The sequence below is a fragment of the Squalius cephalus genome, assembly GCF_949319135.1.
Source record: "Squalius cephalus genome assembly, chromosome: 12".
Lineage (NCBI taxonomy): Eukaryota > Metazoa > Chordata > Actinopteri > Cypriniformes > Leuciscidae > Squalius > Squalius cephalus.
This window is the reverse complement of record NC_137133.1, coordinates 32,861-51,723: the sequence shown is the minus strand read 5'-3', so window position 1 is coordinate 51,723 and position 18,863 is coordinate 32,861. Positions and strand designations below refer to the sequence as shown.

The 18,863-nt window shown below is 38.9% G+C and overlaps 1 protein-coding gene and 1 long non-coding RNA gene across 2 annotated transcripts in view; one reads left to right on the top strand and one right to left on the bottom strand.

Annotated features, from left to right (window-relative positions):
• lrfn2b (leucine rich repeat and fibronectin type III domain containing 2b) overlaps positions 1 to 18,863 on the bottom strand; it is a 95,940-nt gene that overhangs the window by 75,561 nt on the left and 1,516 nt on the right. The window lies entirely within an intron of this gene.
• LOC307168790 lies at positions 11,263 to 13,137 on the top strand. Its single transcript, XR_013822985.1, has 3 exons — positions 11,263 to 11,443; positions 12,780 to 12,849; positions 12,945 to 13,137. It is a non-coding gene; the product is annotated as an uncharacterized lncRNA (long non-coding RNA).

Below are 18,863 nucleotides of genomic sequence, written 5' to 3'. Positions count from 1 at the left end.
TGTGTGACACATCATCCCTTCATGAGATCAACACATTCACATCGACATCTTTACTGTGTAAAGGTCTGAAAACTTTCTGCCAAATGTTGACAGGCAAAGCCTTTACGTAAAGAGAAAACAAGTTTTCTCCATCCGCATTAGTCCATTCACCACTAAATCACTGAGACTTTGCTTCGTCAAGGAAAAAACTCCCTTCTGTCAGCTAAACAGCTGAAAAGTGTGAGAAATGCTGAAGTTTAGTTTGTTTAATCAGGGCTTAGGTGACCTGGTTTTCCTCAGACTCGTGAGGTCCGGCTCTCGGAGAGAAGGGATTATGGTTGAGATGGCCTTGTACGCTCTCCGTTCTCACGCATCTTCTGTCAGACCACACAACGCTTGGTTCAGGTATTTAGCTTCCGTCAACACATCCACCATTCCTGAGATCCCAAACCCGCTCTCATCCGCAATCCCTCACACACTCACACTTTAATGCGCGTTCTAGGCAAACCGTGGCCTGTCTCTGTCAGCTTAGGGATTTGACTCCCGACACGGCTTACTTTAGAAGATTTCTGTGCAAAACTACATCACTTTCTATGAACATGGCACACTTTTGTGTCTCTGAACTTTAACAGGAACATAAACAAATCAAGTTTAATCATTCTAAACAGAAACACTTATTCGAAAATCAAGCTCAAAGTTTTCCCCAGCGAATGTCGGAGATATGTGTTTTGTCCATCATTAAAACTGCAGTAAGTGCATCACATAAATGTTTTATTAACTTACAGTTTACAAAGGTTATTGCAGATATGTAGAAGCTCGTTTTATATACCATATTTGGTATTAAGCGTGTGTTATAAAAGATGAAGTGTTACACACAGGCTGTATTAGCTGTGTACCAGACTAACACTCTTCTCTGATCCTACAGAAAACAGATCCTACAGATCCTACAGAATTTAATTAAAAACAACAACAACGTTATTAACAGGTATTTTACTCAAATTGTTTTCAGAACGGTAATGTTACAGAAGGAACACATGAGCGGTTAAAGTGCTGATGCGACTCGGAGTAAAACTGCAGATTTTAGAGTGGCCTTTTATTGTGGACAGCCTAAGGCACACCTGTGCAATAATCATGCTGTCTCATCAGCATCTTGATATGCCACACCTGTGAGGAGGATGGATTATCTCGGCACAGGAGAAGTGCTCACTAACACAGATTTAGACAGATTTGTGAACAATATTGAGAGAAATAGGCCTTTTGTGTACATAGGAAAAAGTCTTGGATCTTTGAGTTCAGCTCATGAAAAATGGGGGCAAAAACAAAAGTGTTGCATTTATAATTTTGTTCAGTGTAGTAATGTGTGTCAGGAGTACAAATGAAGCCAAGAAAAAAATGAAACGGGACTTTATTCAATTGCTAGATGAATCCAGTCCATCACACTCGGGTAAACTGTCTGTGACAACTGTCCAATGAAGAACATCCAATGTTCACAAAAGACTTCATATTGAGAAGATTCAGATTTATTCTCCATTGTGAACCTGACAGATTTACCCTCCCCATTCTCCAAGAAATCATGCAGTTTAAGCAGAGCTTTTGTTGTAAAACTGTGATCTTATACATTAGACTCTCACTAACAAAAAGAGAAAACATTGCCGCATTCAACGTTTATTTTAAAGGAGCTGTATGTAAGAAATCTATTTCAATTAATCATAAAATGGCCCTGATGTGTCATCAGACATTAAGAAATCATGTTAATTTCAAATACTTATATCACTGACAACAGTAGTATGGCTAGGATATTGTCATTTAAAAAGTGGACTTGCAGCCCTCAACTGATGTTGATGTTGTCATTTTGTGTTTTGGCCTGACGCGCCTCCCTCCACCTATCGACCAATCACGAAGTCAGTAGTGTTTCGGGATCCGGGTTGCCAGCTCTGCTCTAACCTACCCTAACTCTAGTCGGATAAAAATGTCTAACGTTACTAAATCAAAAAGACCTCGTTATAATTCAGAAATTCGACGTGACAAAGTCCGAAATAAAAACAGAATTTGTATTGGAGATGCTTTTGAAAGATGGAGACGGCTGAAAATGGAGAAGAATTTGAACACAGACGCGACGTTGCTAATTTTCTCCTAGACAGGTAAGATTCATCTATGCTTGGCTAACTTGTACTTGATGTCAATGGACATTTCATATATTCATGACAGTCGAACAAAGTTATGCATGTTCGTGCAAAGTAACGTAACATTAGCTCACATGGACGTAACTTATTAGCAATGCATTATGGAGCCCGTTTCTCTGTCATTATGCGGAGACGCTGAGGAAAACAACAGAGACAGAAGCCTAACTTTACCTCAGAAAAAAAATGATTCGTCATTCGTTCTTCACGTACAGTATATCGTGGACTAAGTTACTAGGGTTGCCAACTGTCCCGAATTAGGTGGGACGTCCCGTATTTTGGGCCTAATATATTTGTCCCGTGCGTGACCTCCCATGTCCCGTTTTTTGACAAGCTGATCTAACCACTGACTGATACAACAGCAACAGCAGCAGTGCTGACCACGACACTTGAGAATGATCACCGACACCTGTCATCATCCAATCACAGTTTTTTTTTAATCACTGTTTTTAGACAAATCATTGTTTGATTTGCGAACATAATCCTCTGCTGTCTGGTCGCTTCCGCTTCAAGCCGGACTCGTCTCGCGCTAACGGTAATAACCTTTTACTGTCCACGTTTTGATTTCGGCAAAACAATTTTGGCGAATGCAAACAACGTGATTATTGTTCATGAGTCTAACATCCAGCCATGCAAGAAAACATGTAATCTACCTGAAGGAATAATATGCTCAAAAAACATTTCTGATTATTATTAATGTAAAAAAAAGCCTTAGAAAGTAAATAGAAAGCTTTTGTAACATTATAAATGTCTTTACTGTCACTTTTGATTAATGTAATGCATCCTTGCTGAATAAAAGTAGGCAAATACTTTCTTTAATTTTTTTTTCCAAAAAAAATAATCTCCCAAACTTTTGAACTGTAAGCCTATATAATGTTAAAAAGCTTTCTATTTTAGATAAATGCTGCTATTTTGAATGATGGTTTGTTTGTAATGTGATTTTTTTTTTTATGTATGACTTTTTGTATTTTATGTATGAATTAAATACATAAATAGGTAAAGCAATACAAATGTGTTCATGTCTGATAACCTTTTAAACACATATTTAACTGCAGACACTGAAATGATGTACAGTTTTGAGTGTCCCTCATTTTCCTATAAATAACCACGATTGTCCTGTATTTTCCTTTTCTGAAGTTGGCAACCCTATAAGTTACACATGCTGCAAGTTGACCTGTATGACCATTGAAGCAGCCTACGTTTCTGCTGAATCCTGCAGCTTATCTGGCAACCTCGAGTCAGGGGGGAGGGGGAGGGGGAGGGGATACACCTCTCTACAGTATTTTTAAAGTGATTGCAGTACCAGTTTTGGCCACAATCCTACATACAGCTCCTTTAAATATAGTGTGGTAGTTTTACTGTAATATCCGAACAGTGCAATCAGATTTTGTACGATTTTGAGAGGCACATCTTATATTTTCTCTGTACACTATCAGCCATTGTCTTGATTGATGGACAGATCATTAAGCCAATGACGATTACAACGATGTGTTTATATTCCACATATGGACCAATCACCAGCCGGCTCTCGTGTGGTGCATTCATTTAACTACTGTAGCTTTTTTATAGTTTTACATGTTTTAATTCCACAAACTCCAGAGGGTTGAGGTCAGGTGTGTAATTGTTCATGATTTAATGGGTAAAAACCGCCTCATCATTTACTCATGTCATTCCAAGTCTGTACGGTTCACTGACTGTTGTGTTTTTTGTACAATGAAAGTCAATGTGCAGACACTGAGTGAAACGTCTCGTGTTGTTGTGTTGAGTCTGGTTATTTCTGTACGCCACGGTTTAGACCTCGATAACAACTCGCTTCTGCATTATTCAAAACATCAGGCTATGAGGAACTAAACATAGCCATCATTATAGTCTGTGCTTCCACGAGCTGCTTGTTTATTCCTGCATGGGAAGGTGTGTGTGTGTGTGTGTAGCCCTCCTCGGGAGATGTGAATAAACATCAGTGTCCAGTCTCTCAGAACAGAGACACGTCTCAAACCTGCAGTCTCGCTCACACTGGTGAAAGAGACGGATATTAATCATCAGATCTTGTGTAGTTTCTCTCCTCTTGGCCTGAGTGAAGATGTCTGAACTAAACCCACTTAGCTGCCAAAACAAAACTGCATTCTACATTCAGACATCCATTCATTCTTCATCTACAGTTAGAACACACATCCAGATACATATATCAGGAACCCAAACTAAATCTGACTGGAGATTATCCTGCTTATTACAGGACGACTCGCCACATAAACAAAGAATGGACATGAAATGTAGATGTGAGTATATTAATGAGTGAGGAAAGCATGAAGCTCTAGCTGAGACTGACGCTGATCCTCGAAGGCGAATCGTCACTGTGGTACAGCGTCCCGATTCAAAGATCCTTATAATGCCAGTGTTATAATTTCGGGAAATAAAGGACAGAACTGCTCTTGATGGGACTTGCTGAATCCAGACCGATCTCAGATTGTGAGGATTCACATCTGTGTACATGTGCTCTTCATGTTCTACAGTGCCACGCTCATAATGGAGAAACTCAGGCTGTAATCAAGCATTTCTGCCTCCATGACATCTGTAAATATACAGCTGAAATATACAGTGGTGCACAAAAGTCCGGAGAGGAGATTTGTTTTTAATGACTCTTCAAGTTTAATTATAGCATCAAAATATGAGGAAAATATTTGAGAAATTCCTCATATTTATACCACACACACTTATACAAGTCCTGATATTAAAAAAAATAAAATTAAAAAAACCTTGCAATGTTTTAACTGTGAGACTTGTTACAGCACTTGTACACTGTTGCCCTCTTGCTGGTCTGATCAGTTGTAAGTCGCTTTGGATAAAAGCGTCTGCTAAATGATTAAATGTAAATGTTATATTTTTTAATATTTTAAATATGATAGAAGAACAAAACCCTAAACTTGGTGAAGTATTTATCTGACAAAATTATTTGGCAAAAAGGGAGTAAACTACAGCTACAGGATTTTTACACACAACAAATCCATAGAAAAGCTGACAGGAAAAAGCTTACATTGACAACAACATGATCAGTTATTAATATTCCGTTGGTTCTCTCGTTTTTGCATGTTCATCATTTCTTTATATGACACGATGTCCGCACAAATTCCCGTTTCATTGCGTTATCACTAATAAAACAACTGAATCCAAGCACATGATTACAAAATCTTTAACACATTTTTAATCATTTGAATAAAGGATGATGATGATGTCACTTTTGCCCTCTACTTTCAGTCAGAGAAGCCTTTCAGGGAATATGTCTCCTCCGATGAGATTTGCAATGCGCACGTAAACATATGAGTGATGTAATATCTCCAGCACTCTTCAATGGGATTGAGGTGTTCAGTGGGAGTGATCCATCATTCTGACTCCGAACAGGACAAACGGATGATTAAATGTGACAAAACAGGAGAAAAAGCCATTGACTTCTAGTGTTCAGTGTTGCATGTTTCCTGACACACATGGGCTACTGTGAACATGCAGTTTTTGGGCTACTTTAATAATGTACCACAGCCACCAAACGTTTATTTGTAGACAAAGAAAAATAAAAGATTTGCTCCTTTGACGAATGCGCATTGATCGTGGAATGAATACCTGGCAAGCGCAGGTCTCCGAGAGAGTGACTGAAGAAGAGATTCAGAGAGTTCTGCCCACTTGAGGAAGTTTATTGTGTATTAATTACACATTGATGCTTGTGTGTAGAAGAGTGTGCAGGCTATTCATAGACTTCACTGAGATAAAAAGAAAAAAATAACAGGATTTTAATGTAAAGAATGAAGATTATAGAAAAGAATTGGGGAAGTGAAAGATAGGATGACCATTATTCAGCTCAAATTAGTGTTATGAACTATGTATTTATTGGCCAGCAGCGTAAATAGTCCCAATATAAACACTTCTTATAGGCGTACCGTAGTGATTCATGAAAACACAGTTTGGAATATATATATATACAAGAGAGAGAGAGAGAGAGAGAGAGAGAGAGAGAGAGAGAGAGAGTATATATACTCATTATATAGCCTACATTTAGTAAATTACCAAAAGTTACATATTGTACCTTTTATGTACTGAAGGCAAATAATTTTGGATGAAATAAAGGAAGAACTTCAGTTATATCACTTCCAAGTGATATTTTTGGGTGAACTATATCTTTAAGAGATTTTGACTAATATACATATGTCTGTCTGTAATATAGAAAAGTTTTTTAAGTTATTTCATAAAATCCTAGGCTGGACTTTTTAACTGAGCTTAACCTGTACTTGTCTGAGCCCAAAATTGTGTGATCAAGTACTGGCGTGGGAAAGAAGCTTCATTCAGAAATACCACAGTAATGTACAAGTGAACGGGAGAACTGATCTCAAACAACCATCGAGGTTTCACCCAAAAACAAGTTCAGATCACACTTTTTCTGAACAACAAATCGTTTAAGAACAAGGAAGCCACTCCTTCTGCTTTCTCTTTATCCAGTTTTTTATTCGAACGACAATTTCTGAATAGCAAACTAATCAAAAGATGTTGTCGTACATCCCATCACTCTGTTGGGTGAAGCTCAGCTGTACAATGTTAGAATGAGATGTTGTATCTTCATGCAAATGTTTATTTCAAGACTATACACATTATGTGTGTTTCCAAACAGTGTTTGAATGCCTTACCTAATTAAATAAGCTTTTAAGTTAATGAAATGTGCAGTAGGATGTTAATGAAACTATGTCATCTAAAGATTAATAAATGTACATATTTGCCATTTTAGAGATAGGTGAGGAGTTCACCTCTTTTAGTGATGTGACAAATCCTTTATTTCTAACCTTTCTCTGATGCTGTTATACTTGAACAGGCGTTTAGAAGAGCAGGGTTTCGTCTTGTCTGATATGAGAATTTAGACAAAAGCCCTATTCGGACGGTAATGGTTTCTCATGTGGACAGATTCATGTGCATGTCACCTCAGAGATAAACTCATGCTTTCGGATGACGGTGGAGGAGTGAGTTCTGTGATCACGTGAATCCGGGAACGCCACATGAATCCGGGTACGCCACATGAATCCGGGTACGCCACATGAATCCGGGAACGCGCTGCTCAAGCGGAGTCACATGATTAATAAGAATAAGAATAAATTCATATTTAACTAATAGAAAAATAGTCTAATGTCCTATTTATTATTTAATCATATAAATATCCTGTTTAAAAAAGATTTAGGCTATACGCACTGTAATAATTGTCTGTATTGTAATTTATCTCAAAATGATGGATGTCATTTTAAAACTGTGGAAATAAGTTAATACACCTCTTATTTACATGAGGTTATATAATCGCTGCCATAATAACAGCCCATTTCAAATGTTTACGTGCTTTTCTACTCATTCTCTTTTGAGCGGTGATGAAATATTCTTCTTGTGAATAGTTTCCAGCATTTCAGTAATAGCCTACGCTAGATCTTTAAAATACGAATTAGCTGCGAACATGGGTGCGAAGCACAACAGTTATTGTTATTGGTTTCAGACGGCAATAAAATCACAGACTAACCTTGTAAATTATGAAAATACCTTACGACCCCCTGAGAAACGTACCGTCCAAACAGGGCTTATGAACATGTGACTCTCTCTAGAGTACAGGCACATCTTTATGAAAACTCAAATACAAAAATGAAACAAAGCAGACAAACAATTTGACTCTTTTTTCTTTACTTTTAACTGACTTTAAACATTGTTTTTTTTAAGTTACCAGACAGCGCTATTATATTCACAAAACTGACATGGCCCAGAAGAATATCTTAGATATCTGAACATACAATACATCAAAATAAAGAACAGATCCTCTGCCTTTGAACAAAACAAAAATAAACATATTCTAGCTTCATACCTTCTTTTTTTTTTTATTGTCGACGTTGCCGACATTTCAGCCCTACTCCTGATGACACCAGAGTCAGACCAGAGTCAGACCAGCTCACTCCTGATGACACCAGAGTCAGACCAGCTCACTCCTGATGACACCAGAGTCAGACCAGAGTCAGACCAGCTCACTCCTGATGACACCTGAGTCAGACCAGAGTCAAACCAGATCACTCCTGATAAAACCAGAGTCAGACCAGCTCACTCCTGATGACACCAGAGTCAGATCAGCTCACTCCTGATGACACCAGAGTCAGACCAGAGTCAGACCAGATCCCTCCTGATGACACCAGAGTCAGACCAGAGTCAGACCAGATCACTCCTAATGACACCAGAGTCAGACCAGCTCACTCCTGATGACACCAGAGTCAGACCAGAGTCAGACCAGCTCACTCCTGATGACACCAGAGTCAGACCAGATCACTCCTGATGACACCAGAGTCAGACCAGCTCACTCCTGATGACACCAGATTCAGACCAGAGTCAGAGACCAGATCCTCCTGATGACACCAGAGTCAGACCAGAGTCAGAGACCAGATCCTCCTGATGACACCAGATTCAGACCAGAGTCAGAGACCAGATCTTCCTGATGACACCAGAGTCAGACCAGAGTCAGACCAGCTCACTCCTGATGACACCAGAGTCAGACCAGAGTCAGACCAGCTCACTCCTGATGACACCAGAGTCAGACCAGAGTCAGACCAGAGTCAGACCAGAGTCAGACCAGAGTCAGACCAGAGTCAGACCAGCTCACTCCTGATGACACCAGAGTCAGACCAGAGTCAGACCAGCTCACTCCTGATGACACCTGAGTCAGACCAGAGTCAAACCAGATCACTCCTGATAAAACCAGAGTCAGACCAGCTCACTCCTGATGACACCAGAGTCAGACCAGCTCACTCCTGATGACACCAGAGTCAGACCAGAGTCAGACCAGATCCCTCCTGATGACACCAGAGTCAGACCAGAGTCAGACCAGATCACTCCTAATGACACCAGAGTCAGACCAGCTCACTCCTGATGACACCAGAGTCAGACCAGATCACTCCTGATGACACCAGAGTCAGACCAGCTCACTCCTGATGACACCAGATTCAGACCAGAGTCAGAGACCAGATCCTCCTGATGACACCAGAGTCAGACCAGAGTCAGAGACCAGATCCTCCTGATGACACCAGAGTCAGACCAGATCACTCCTAATGACACCAGAGTCAGACCAGAGTCAGAGACCAGATCCTCCTGATGACACCAGAGTCAGAGACCAGATCTTCCTGATGACACCAGAGTCAGACCAGCTCACTCATGCAGTCTTACAGGACAGATACGGCAGTGAGAACTGAAGGAGAACTGAACGAGAGCAGCATCAGCTGAGGAACAGGAGGAGAGAGCGAGCGCTGAGCTGTGAGAAACAGATCCAGGGGCTCAGAGGGAGATTAGCTCACGTCACAGACATATGTGCTCTTATTTATAGCAGCAGATCCTCTGAGGCCCGAGGGCTGCTTACTGGGGTATTACTGAAGACCAGGGCATTCACTGCGCTTCTTCCTCATGAACACACATCTCCACACTGATCAATAAAACAGCCTAGTGTCTTTCTGCTGTATAGTAGTATCTCTACAGCTTATCACAGTTAGCAGGAAACCACAATGACTAGCTGTATTACAGCAGCTTGTTTATTTCAGAAATGTATTCTGCCCTACAAAGGCAAAAGACCTTAAGTCGCTAGAGTGTGGAACTGAGAAAAATGACTTTAAAGATTTTTAGTTGTCCCGCCAAATTAATTATAGGTAGGACACTGGAAATCTGGCAAATAGATGTTTTAGTAATGGAAATTATATACATAAAAAAATATTGAGCTCAAACTTGACTTTTAACCACTATTTTAAAGTTACTGTACTCTGCCTTTGTATTGTCAGCAAAAAGTGAGAAGTCATACCAAGGCAAAAGGCAGTAACTTCCACATTATCAATATTTAGTTGCTGATCACCATTAACAAAATCATTATAGTACACACCTGTATAAAATCTAGTGATCATGGCATTTATTTTGTATGATTTACAATTATTTATAGCCATCTACTTATTGCTATCCTGTGCTTTGGTTGCATTCTGATGGCATTATTAATACATTTGACATGACAAAATACCTCCTATTAGTCCAGCGTTGACTCGACCGCGTTTAGGGCGGAAGTTTTGGCACTCTGCCAGCTAGTTTGCGAGCTTTAATTCTTGGTTGTATTCATCTGATACGGCAATGTGTAACGTTTTTCTGTCAACTCTGCATAATCCTTCGCGATCGATATCGCACGTTTGATGGAGACGGTTCAGACCATACTAAATGTTCTGACCACTCTGAGGACATCAGAAGTTAGAGCGACTGATGGCAGCTGTACAAAGTACACAGGCTACACCGTAATTTTAATTTTAATGGACATTAAAACAAAGGCAGATAACCGTACAATCTGGTAGGTAGCATTATTTGATTGAACACCGGCACAGTAACTTCATATTGACGCGCGGCTAAACAAAGGCAGAGCACCGTAACTCGTAATTTGAGCGTTCCAAAACAAAGCCAAAGAGCGGTAACTGATGTTACGGTGTTCTGCCTTGGTTTCTCATGGGCTTTTGGAAGTTACTGTTAAGACAAATCCTTATTTTCTCGAAAAAAAAAACGGAATTGATTCAAGATACTTATCCACATGATAAAGAAGGTCTTGAATGTGCCAAAAATATAAATAACTCATTTTCGACCAAAAACGAAGTTACGGTCTTTTGCCTTTGCACGGCAGTATTGTTTTATCATTTTACAAGTTATTACTGTAATTCGCAATGCATTATGGGTCAAAAAGAGTATTACAGTTGTTAACAGTATATTTCCCTGTCAACTGTAAATTGATTTACAGGTAAGAGGTGTTTTCACTGTAGTTCATACGGGTTTACAACAATTTACTGTGATGTGGCATTATGGGATTGCGCGGGCTGAATACAGGTTTGAAAACTGGTGGACTGGAGCAGGGCAAGAAGAGTTGAAGATAAAAGGCACTATTTACTCAATTTTTGGTAAGTTAACTTAAATTTATGTCCATAAATATTACAATCGAATGTATTACTTAATGCTGTTTAAGCGATTCATATTTTAAACAGAATTCATAACATAGGCATGTCAGATGCAATTAATTTTATCGACTTGTTAACAACTGCGTGTTATTAGGACATTTAGTGGGATGTAAAAGTGTTTGATTCCAATACTTTTCCCCCCCGAAATGTTACGTTTATTTAGTAAAGGAATGTGTCTTTAATTTTAAATTTCTTGTTTCAGGCGAGGCATAGAATCGCGACAGGGCGCGCCATAACAGTGGTGAGACGAAGCTGAACGGTTACAAGGTAAAACCATCGTAAATGTTATGGACGAATGCTACATTTTGTTACCGTTTTATTTTCATTTGCTCTCGAGAGAGTTTTTTTAGAGCATTTGCAGTTTGGCAGACAAGACAAATCCACTGAAGTGTTGGTGAGACAAAACTATAGGCATGTGCTTTAGCTTTCTTGACGAAAAACATTAGAATAGGCTATATATGATATTAACATCGTTGGATGCTGCTATTTTCTCATTTATTTCACCAGTTTTGATTTCTTATTGAGAGCATGTAAAACCAGTGTTTAACAAAGGTCTGCGTCATAACTAAATTTAACGCAAAGCAATTTGCTGCGAACAATGATATAGGAATGTAAGTGGGATGTAAAAGTGTTTGATTCCAATATTTTCCCCCCCGAAACGTTACGTTTATTTAGTAAAGGAATGTGTCTTTAATTTTAAATTTCTTGTTTCAGGCGAGGCATAGAATCGCGACGGGGGTGTAGAATCGCGACGCCTAACAGTGGTGAGACGAAGCTGAACTGTTAGGTAAAACCATCGTAAATGTTATGGACGAATGCTGCAGTTTGTTACAGTTTTATTCGCCTTTGCTCTCGAGAGAGTATTTTTTAGAGCATTTGCAGTTTGGAAGACAAGACATAACTACTGAAGTGCTGTTGAGACAAAACTAGTGTTTAACAAATCCCTGCGTCATAACTAAATTCAAAATTACTGGCAAAAGATTTGAAAGTTCATTTTATTTTCTGTTCAAAGTTCCCATAGTTATCGTTTTATTAATATAACTTGAACCTAAATCTAAATGAGAAATGTATCGCTGTAAATTGTGTCAACATGAGAGCAATACCATTGTAGGTTTTACTAAGCATATGAAAGGTCACAGTAATGTTCCACACTGCTGTTTTACCTGTGGTGTACCTGACTGTTCCTGTGCATTTACAAAATTTGCAGCTTTTAAGTCTCATCTATATACTGTAGAGACCATACAGGTTATCAGAAGTCTCGTGAAGGTGCCAGCTTTGACCAAATAGACACAACACTGATTTGCCAGATTGGATATTGTCATTTCACATGTACAACTCTGAATGACTTAATTAGGCATTTATTGATGAGGGCAGGGCAATAAAATGCCACTTTAAGAGTTGTGAGAGGACATTTAGTGTAAAATCCACATTTGCATCTCATATCTCAAGAACACACAAAAACAGTTCACATGAGCTTCTAAATGAAGCAGTTTTTGCAAACCCGCTACAACGTGTGTCAGCCCTGTACATCTCAAGATTCTAATATACTGCATTTAATTACATTGTCATTTACATTTTTTTCCTTTTCTTTTTTTTCTTTTAGATGTCAGCAACAGCAGCTGATGTGGAAAAAAGTTCTACACTTCCAGACTCTCCGAGACTGATTGTCTTAGGTAATGTATGTTCCAAAATCTTTAAATTACTTAATACATTTTGCCTGTTGTATTTTAGCATTTTATAAAGTGTTTCTTATATTTATTATTTTTAGGTGAAATTCTCACTGCAACCCAGTGGATGCTGAGTATTGAGGGTCAAGTGGTTATGAATCCACACCCCAATTTTATGTCTAGATTTGCTGCTTTGTTTGCAACTTACTACAACTTTAATCTGGTGTACCAGCACGAGGCATCCTGCACACTTGAATTTGTTCAAAGGTAACAGTTTACTTAAAGATAAATGTGTATATGTTAAAGGATTAGTTCACCCAAAAAATCAATTTCTATCATTAATTAACTACTGACTGTTCATTTTCGGAACACAAATTAAGATATTTTTGATGAAATCCGAGAGGTTTCTGAACCACACATAGGCAGCAAAATCATTGCAACTTTCAAGGTCCAGAAAGGCAGTTAAGACATTGTTAAAATAGACCATGTGACTACAGTGGATCAACCTTAATGTTATAAAGCCACGATAATACTTTTTGTGCGCAAAAAACCCCCAAAATAACGACTTTATTCAACAATCTCTTCTCTTCTGTGTCAGTCTCTGACGCTGTTAATGTAGTAAACACAGTGCAGCGCTTCGAGGTTCTACGTTAGAACGAAAAGTATTCTCATCACTTCATAACATTAAGGTTGATCCACTGGAGTTACATGGACTATTTTAATGATGTTTTTACTACCTTTCTGGGCCTTGAAATGACGTTGTGGTCTATGTGTGGTTCAGAAACCTCTCTGATTTCATCAAAAACATCTTAATGTGTGTTCCTGAAAATGAATGAATGTCAGTAGTTAATTAATGACAGATTAATGAGTAATTAATTACAGAAATGTAATTTTGGGGTGAACTAACCCTTTATAATACATTAGTAGTGCAGCGAATGCTTATTGTAAAGTGGTATATTTTCATTAGTCTGCCCATGATCCTAAAGCTTCTGCTTGTGTTTTTCTGACTGATTTTTGTGCAGATGTTTTCAACCCATCCACTGGTACCAAGACAGTCAAAAAAGTGGAAAGACCTCAGAGAAGAGGAACAACACTGTCAATCCTCATGTGTCTACTCTTCTCAGAAGGCTAACGGACTTTGAGTGGTTAAGCATGTACTGTAAGTTGTCAAATGTATATAAACAAAAAAAGGAGGAGATGTTTTAAATGTTTTAGAGTGAATGTTGTCAATCACCAGCATTTGTGTTGTTTATCACAAACATTTATACAAAAAATAATAATAAAAAAAAGCAGAAATGTGAGTTTTAACAGGAGATGTGAGTTAACCATAATGAACCATAAAAGAGAGATTTATGTATTTTTTGTCTGAAAAAAATTATTGTCATTTTGCATCATCTGAGAATTTTTTGGCCAGAGGCGAGAGACTACAGCCAGTAGGAGGCGCTGTCCCGCATGTTTTCAACCCGCCCATAGGGGGATCTCACTCACAGAATGTACACATAGTGTCAGCCATCTTTTTTGGAAGCTAAGCTAGCAGGCTCTTGTTCTGTGGAGAAAGCTGAGTAGTAGGGGTTACCATCCTCTTTTTCCCGGACATGTCCGGCCGTCGAGATCGTCCAAAATGTCCGGGATTCGGCTTTTGCTTTCTGCAGTCGCCATTCATTGTTTACATGCACACCTTTTGTTTCAATCTAACTGAATTCACTCCGATTGGTGAATCTGAATGTAGTGTTTGCTAAACAAGTGATCGGTTGATGTGTGAGTTTTAACATTGCTAAGAAAATTCCCGCTCCTCCGTGAGAGATACGAGACCGGTGCGTCTCACAGACGGTGCGTCTTTGACTGCAGCACGTCCTGCTCATCAGTAATCACGCCACCGGCCTCTCATCGTTCTCCCACGGCCCTCAGTCTCGTCCTGCTCGCCACAGTAAACATAATGAATGCCGACTGTAGAACGCAAAAGCCGAAATCCCAGGCAGACTTGAGTCGTCACAGAGACTCAGTAGCTAAGCCTTGTTGTTTAACTGCTGCTCTCTTACCGGTAGGCGTGGCTTGGGAGTGGCCTCGTAGAGCAGCGAAGCAAGTGCATTCTGGGAGTTGTTGTCTTTCATCCACATAAGCCAAAAATACATTTTCTGGCTTTTCTCAGTCTAGAAAGCTCCAAATTCAAAAATAATTTCACATTTCTTCTACATAAATGACCCATTTTAAATACACATTCATCTTTCCAGAGGTGAAGTATCCCTTTAACAGAACACAGGTAATACAACTGAACTAATGATGACAGTGAAAGACAAGTCCAATGAAAAAACAAACTAAACAGAACAACAGTGACAGTTATATTGTAAAGGTACAGTAGGACTGCATTGTTTGTGGACTGTGCTTTACTGTAGGAAAAAAAGCATGTATATCTCTTTCACCAATTCACCGATTACAATTTTCTAGGCCGATTCCAATTTCCGATTTTTCATTGAGTTTGACCTGCCGATACCGATTTTAGCTGATTCTGATTAAAATTTTTTCTAACCACTTTACAGCACACACAAATATTTATTTTCGATCTTTTCTTTAACCCTTTCACGCGTAAGTTTAAAATATTCTAACTGACACCAGTTTCTCCCGAAATATATGCAAGAAAGCGACCGGTGAACTGAGAAGAATAGAGTAAACTTTATAGTTACTTCCACTATGTTTGTCTGATATGAATAACACATGTCAGCAAATTATATTTGAATAGATTGTTATTGCTGCTTCCACAGACATCAGTGTGTATTTTACAAACTCCAAATGTATTGTTTTACTCGTGTTTATGTGTATTTAAATATCTGACACCTAAAATGAACATTATGAGGTTGAAAACACTGCTTAGTTGTGATATATGACCGACTCTGGCTCAGCGAAAGCACAGTTTGAGTCGGGCAGTTATGCGACGTCACTTTACTCTCAGCGGCACAGAAATAAAAAATCCCATATATGAGACCGTACCGCTCAAAAGGTTAATCATGCGGCGCCTGAGTGCATTTGACCGGCATAAAATCGGCATATGTCAGACTGACCGGCCGGTCATGGCCGATCACGTGAAAATCGGCCAATTCCGGTCGCCAGCCGATCAATCGGTGCATCTCTAATATCTCTATTAGCTGCAAAGTACTAGTCATTGCAGGCCGTAAAAAAATACATTTAAGATTACACTAAAAACTTGACACAACACTTAATGTTTTATTTTAATTAAACATACAAATATTTATAATTAAATTCATGTTGTCTTTATACATTAAAATGCAAAGTATCAGCGTCATATGCATATATCAGTTACAATTCAAGTCTTATCATAACTGGTAAAACCTGAAAGTCAAAGAAAACATCTGTATTTTATACTTTCTTTAGACCATATACAATATCACTCAATATTACTATTAAATACTATGGTAATGTCGCAAATGGATCCTACCTGTCGCAACATTCCCTTCTTTGCATTCTCTCATAAATAATAATCTACATAGCCTATCATTCCCAACAAAAGTAGTTTAGCGCAAAACGTGTTGAAGATTAGTGGACAGGCAGTGGATTCATTAAATTAGGTATTTCCTCACAAAAACGGTTCAGTGAAGCCTCTTCTCCATCTCCATTGATATCCAATAAACAGACTCTGGTCTCCTTTCCTTCTTTAGGCTGAAGGTTGCAGGCTTGTCTTCTAGTGTATCAAACTGTATCCATACACTCTCATCTCATCCCTTTTCCCACATTTGTAGTAATGACACTATAACGCAAACTAGAAATTGTAACGCGTGAGCAAATGAAAGTCTGTTTTTTGTTTTTTTTTGCAAAGGTCCCCTCAGGGGCAATAGAACATGATCTATTGCTTTTATGACAAGATATTCTTCCTGGAGAAACAATTTAAAAATGGCCATGAGGGCGTCAAGGACTGAACACAAAGGCTATCTCGGATCCAAATGCTGTAACTGTTGATTCCTTTATCCAATCACCACAACATTTTATCCACATGCAGCTCACATGTTCAAAAAAGAATTATCCTCCTACCGTATTTCCTTCCTGAGTTATTCTATGACAAATAAGAAAGATATGTAAAATCATAATAAAAAAAAATATATATATATATATATATTGTCTTTTATCAGCAGTTTCTCGGCAGGAGAATGTCCAAATGTAATATAATCTATATTTTCAAAATATTTGAAAAGTGTTCTTTCAAACGATATCTACCTTTTGACTCTCCTTGCAATAGTTTTGGAGTTATGAGTCTTTAGTTTTGTGTGTGTCACTTAGAAACCAACTCTAGAAATGCCTTCAGGGCTTCAGGGCTTCACCTGAGCCTGCGCTACAGAAGGTCTCTAGGCTGTGGAGAACATCTTGTTTAATTCCTATTCCCGAGAAGAGACACCCCTCTGACCATAACGCTTATAGAACTTTAGCGCTCACCTCACATATTATGAAGATGTTCGAGAGACAGGCCCTCTCTTACATCAAGGCTGGCATGTCTAACTATATGGATCCTCTAGAGCAGTGGTTCTCAACTCCAGTCCTCGGGACCCGTTGCTCTGCACATTTTGTATGTCTCTCTTATCTGACACACTCAGTTCAGTTCATGGAGTCTCTCCTAATGAGCTGATGATCTGGTTCAGGTTTCTTAAATAAGGGAGACAAACAAAATGTGCAGAGCAGCGGGTCCCGAGGACTGGAGTTGAGAACCACTGCTCTAGAGTCTGCACTCCAGCCCAACATGTGGATGATGCCTCATTTACCCATGCACACCTGGACACTCCTGATGATTGATGGTTAGAGAGTATAAATGTGTGGATGATTTATCCAACGTTACTTCCTGTGGTGGAACGAAGTTCTCCAGAGAAGTCGTTTTCTCCAATTTGTTCTATTTTATTTTGTCTATTACTTACCAGCATTTATTACTCCATGGGATTATTATTTTCTCTTGTTTATTTACATCCCTAGACCTTGTGTTATATTTCTGTAACAGATCATTTTTGCTCCAAATAAATGAGCTTGCAATGCAACCGTTGGTGTAAACCTCTTTATGTTACGGTGGGGAACGAGCTGGCCGTGACAATATTCATCAGCTACTAAATATTCAATATTAAATTTCAACAACGACTACTGGTAGTGGTATTGTATATTGATTAGACTTAGTAGACTATTTATTTTTGTTATGTATTATTTCTCATTTAAATTGTACTGTATATTGTAGATCGGAACATGGTAGGAAGAGACTAATTATGTAGTGTAGTGCTGTATCTCTGTGTGCTGAAGCTTTCCTGTAAAGGATCTATAAAGTATCAACAAACAAACAAATCAACCTGCAATACCAAACAAGACCACAGGGAGACGCCACAGGACTGCATACTCTACGGGTCCAGTCTGAATCAATCATTAAACACCAAAATACAAATAACAAAATAAAAACATTCTGAATGTGTGAAAATGCCATGATCTGAAGACGGGTTGGTATCATCAGTTCCTCTGTCAGAACAAGCAATCGTGTGTTATGTTTAAAGCGTCTGATGTTCATGTGTTCATCAACACCTCACTGATCCTCACAAACTTCCCAAAAACATCCACCATAAAACACATTCATTATGACAGCTACGCGAATACAGCATGTTCAGAAATACGATGTTATAGCGATCAGTGAGCCGAGAGCGCACAGAAACGGTGTTTGCGCATCAGTAGCGCGCTAGCACAGTAATAACGCGCTAGCACATGCCTAACGTACGACTCCTGTATGTCACTGTGATCGTCTTACCTTTATTACAATCATCATCCATCAAAGCTTCATTAGTGACACTGGTCTTTATCCCACTGAGAGACGTAGTTTGTGCAGCGTATCCTATAATGTGTGTTTCAGTCTGTATTTCACACAGCGTGAGGAGAAACGGCCTGGGCTCCGAAACAAACACAGAATACTTACAAGAGTGCTTTCTTTTCAATATATTTAAATAAATGTTAAGTCATCCTGCGACCCCCTGCAGGATCACTGAAGCCCCTAG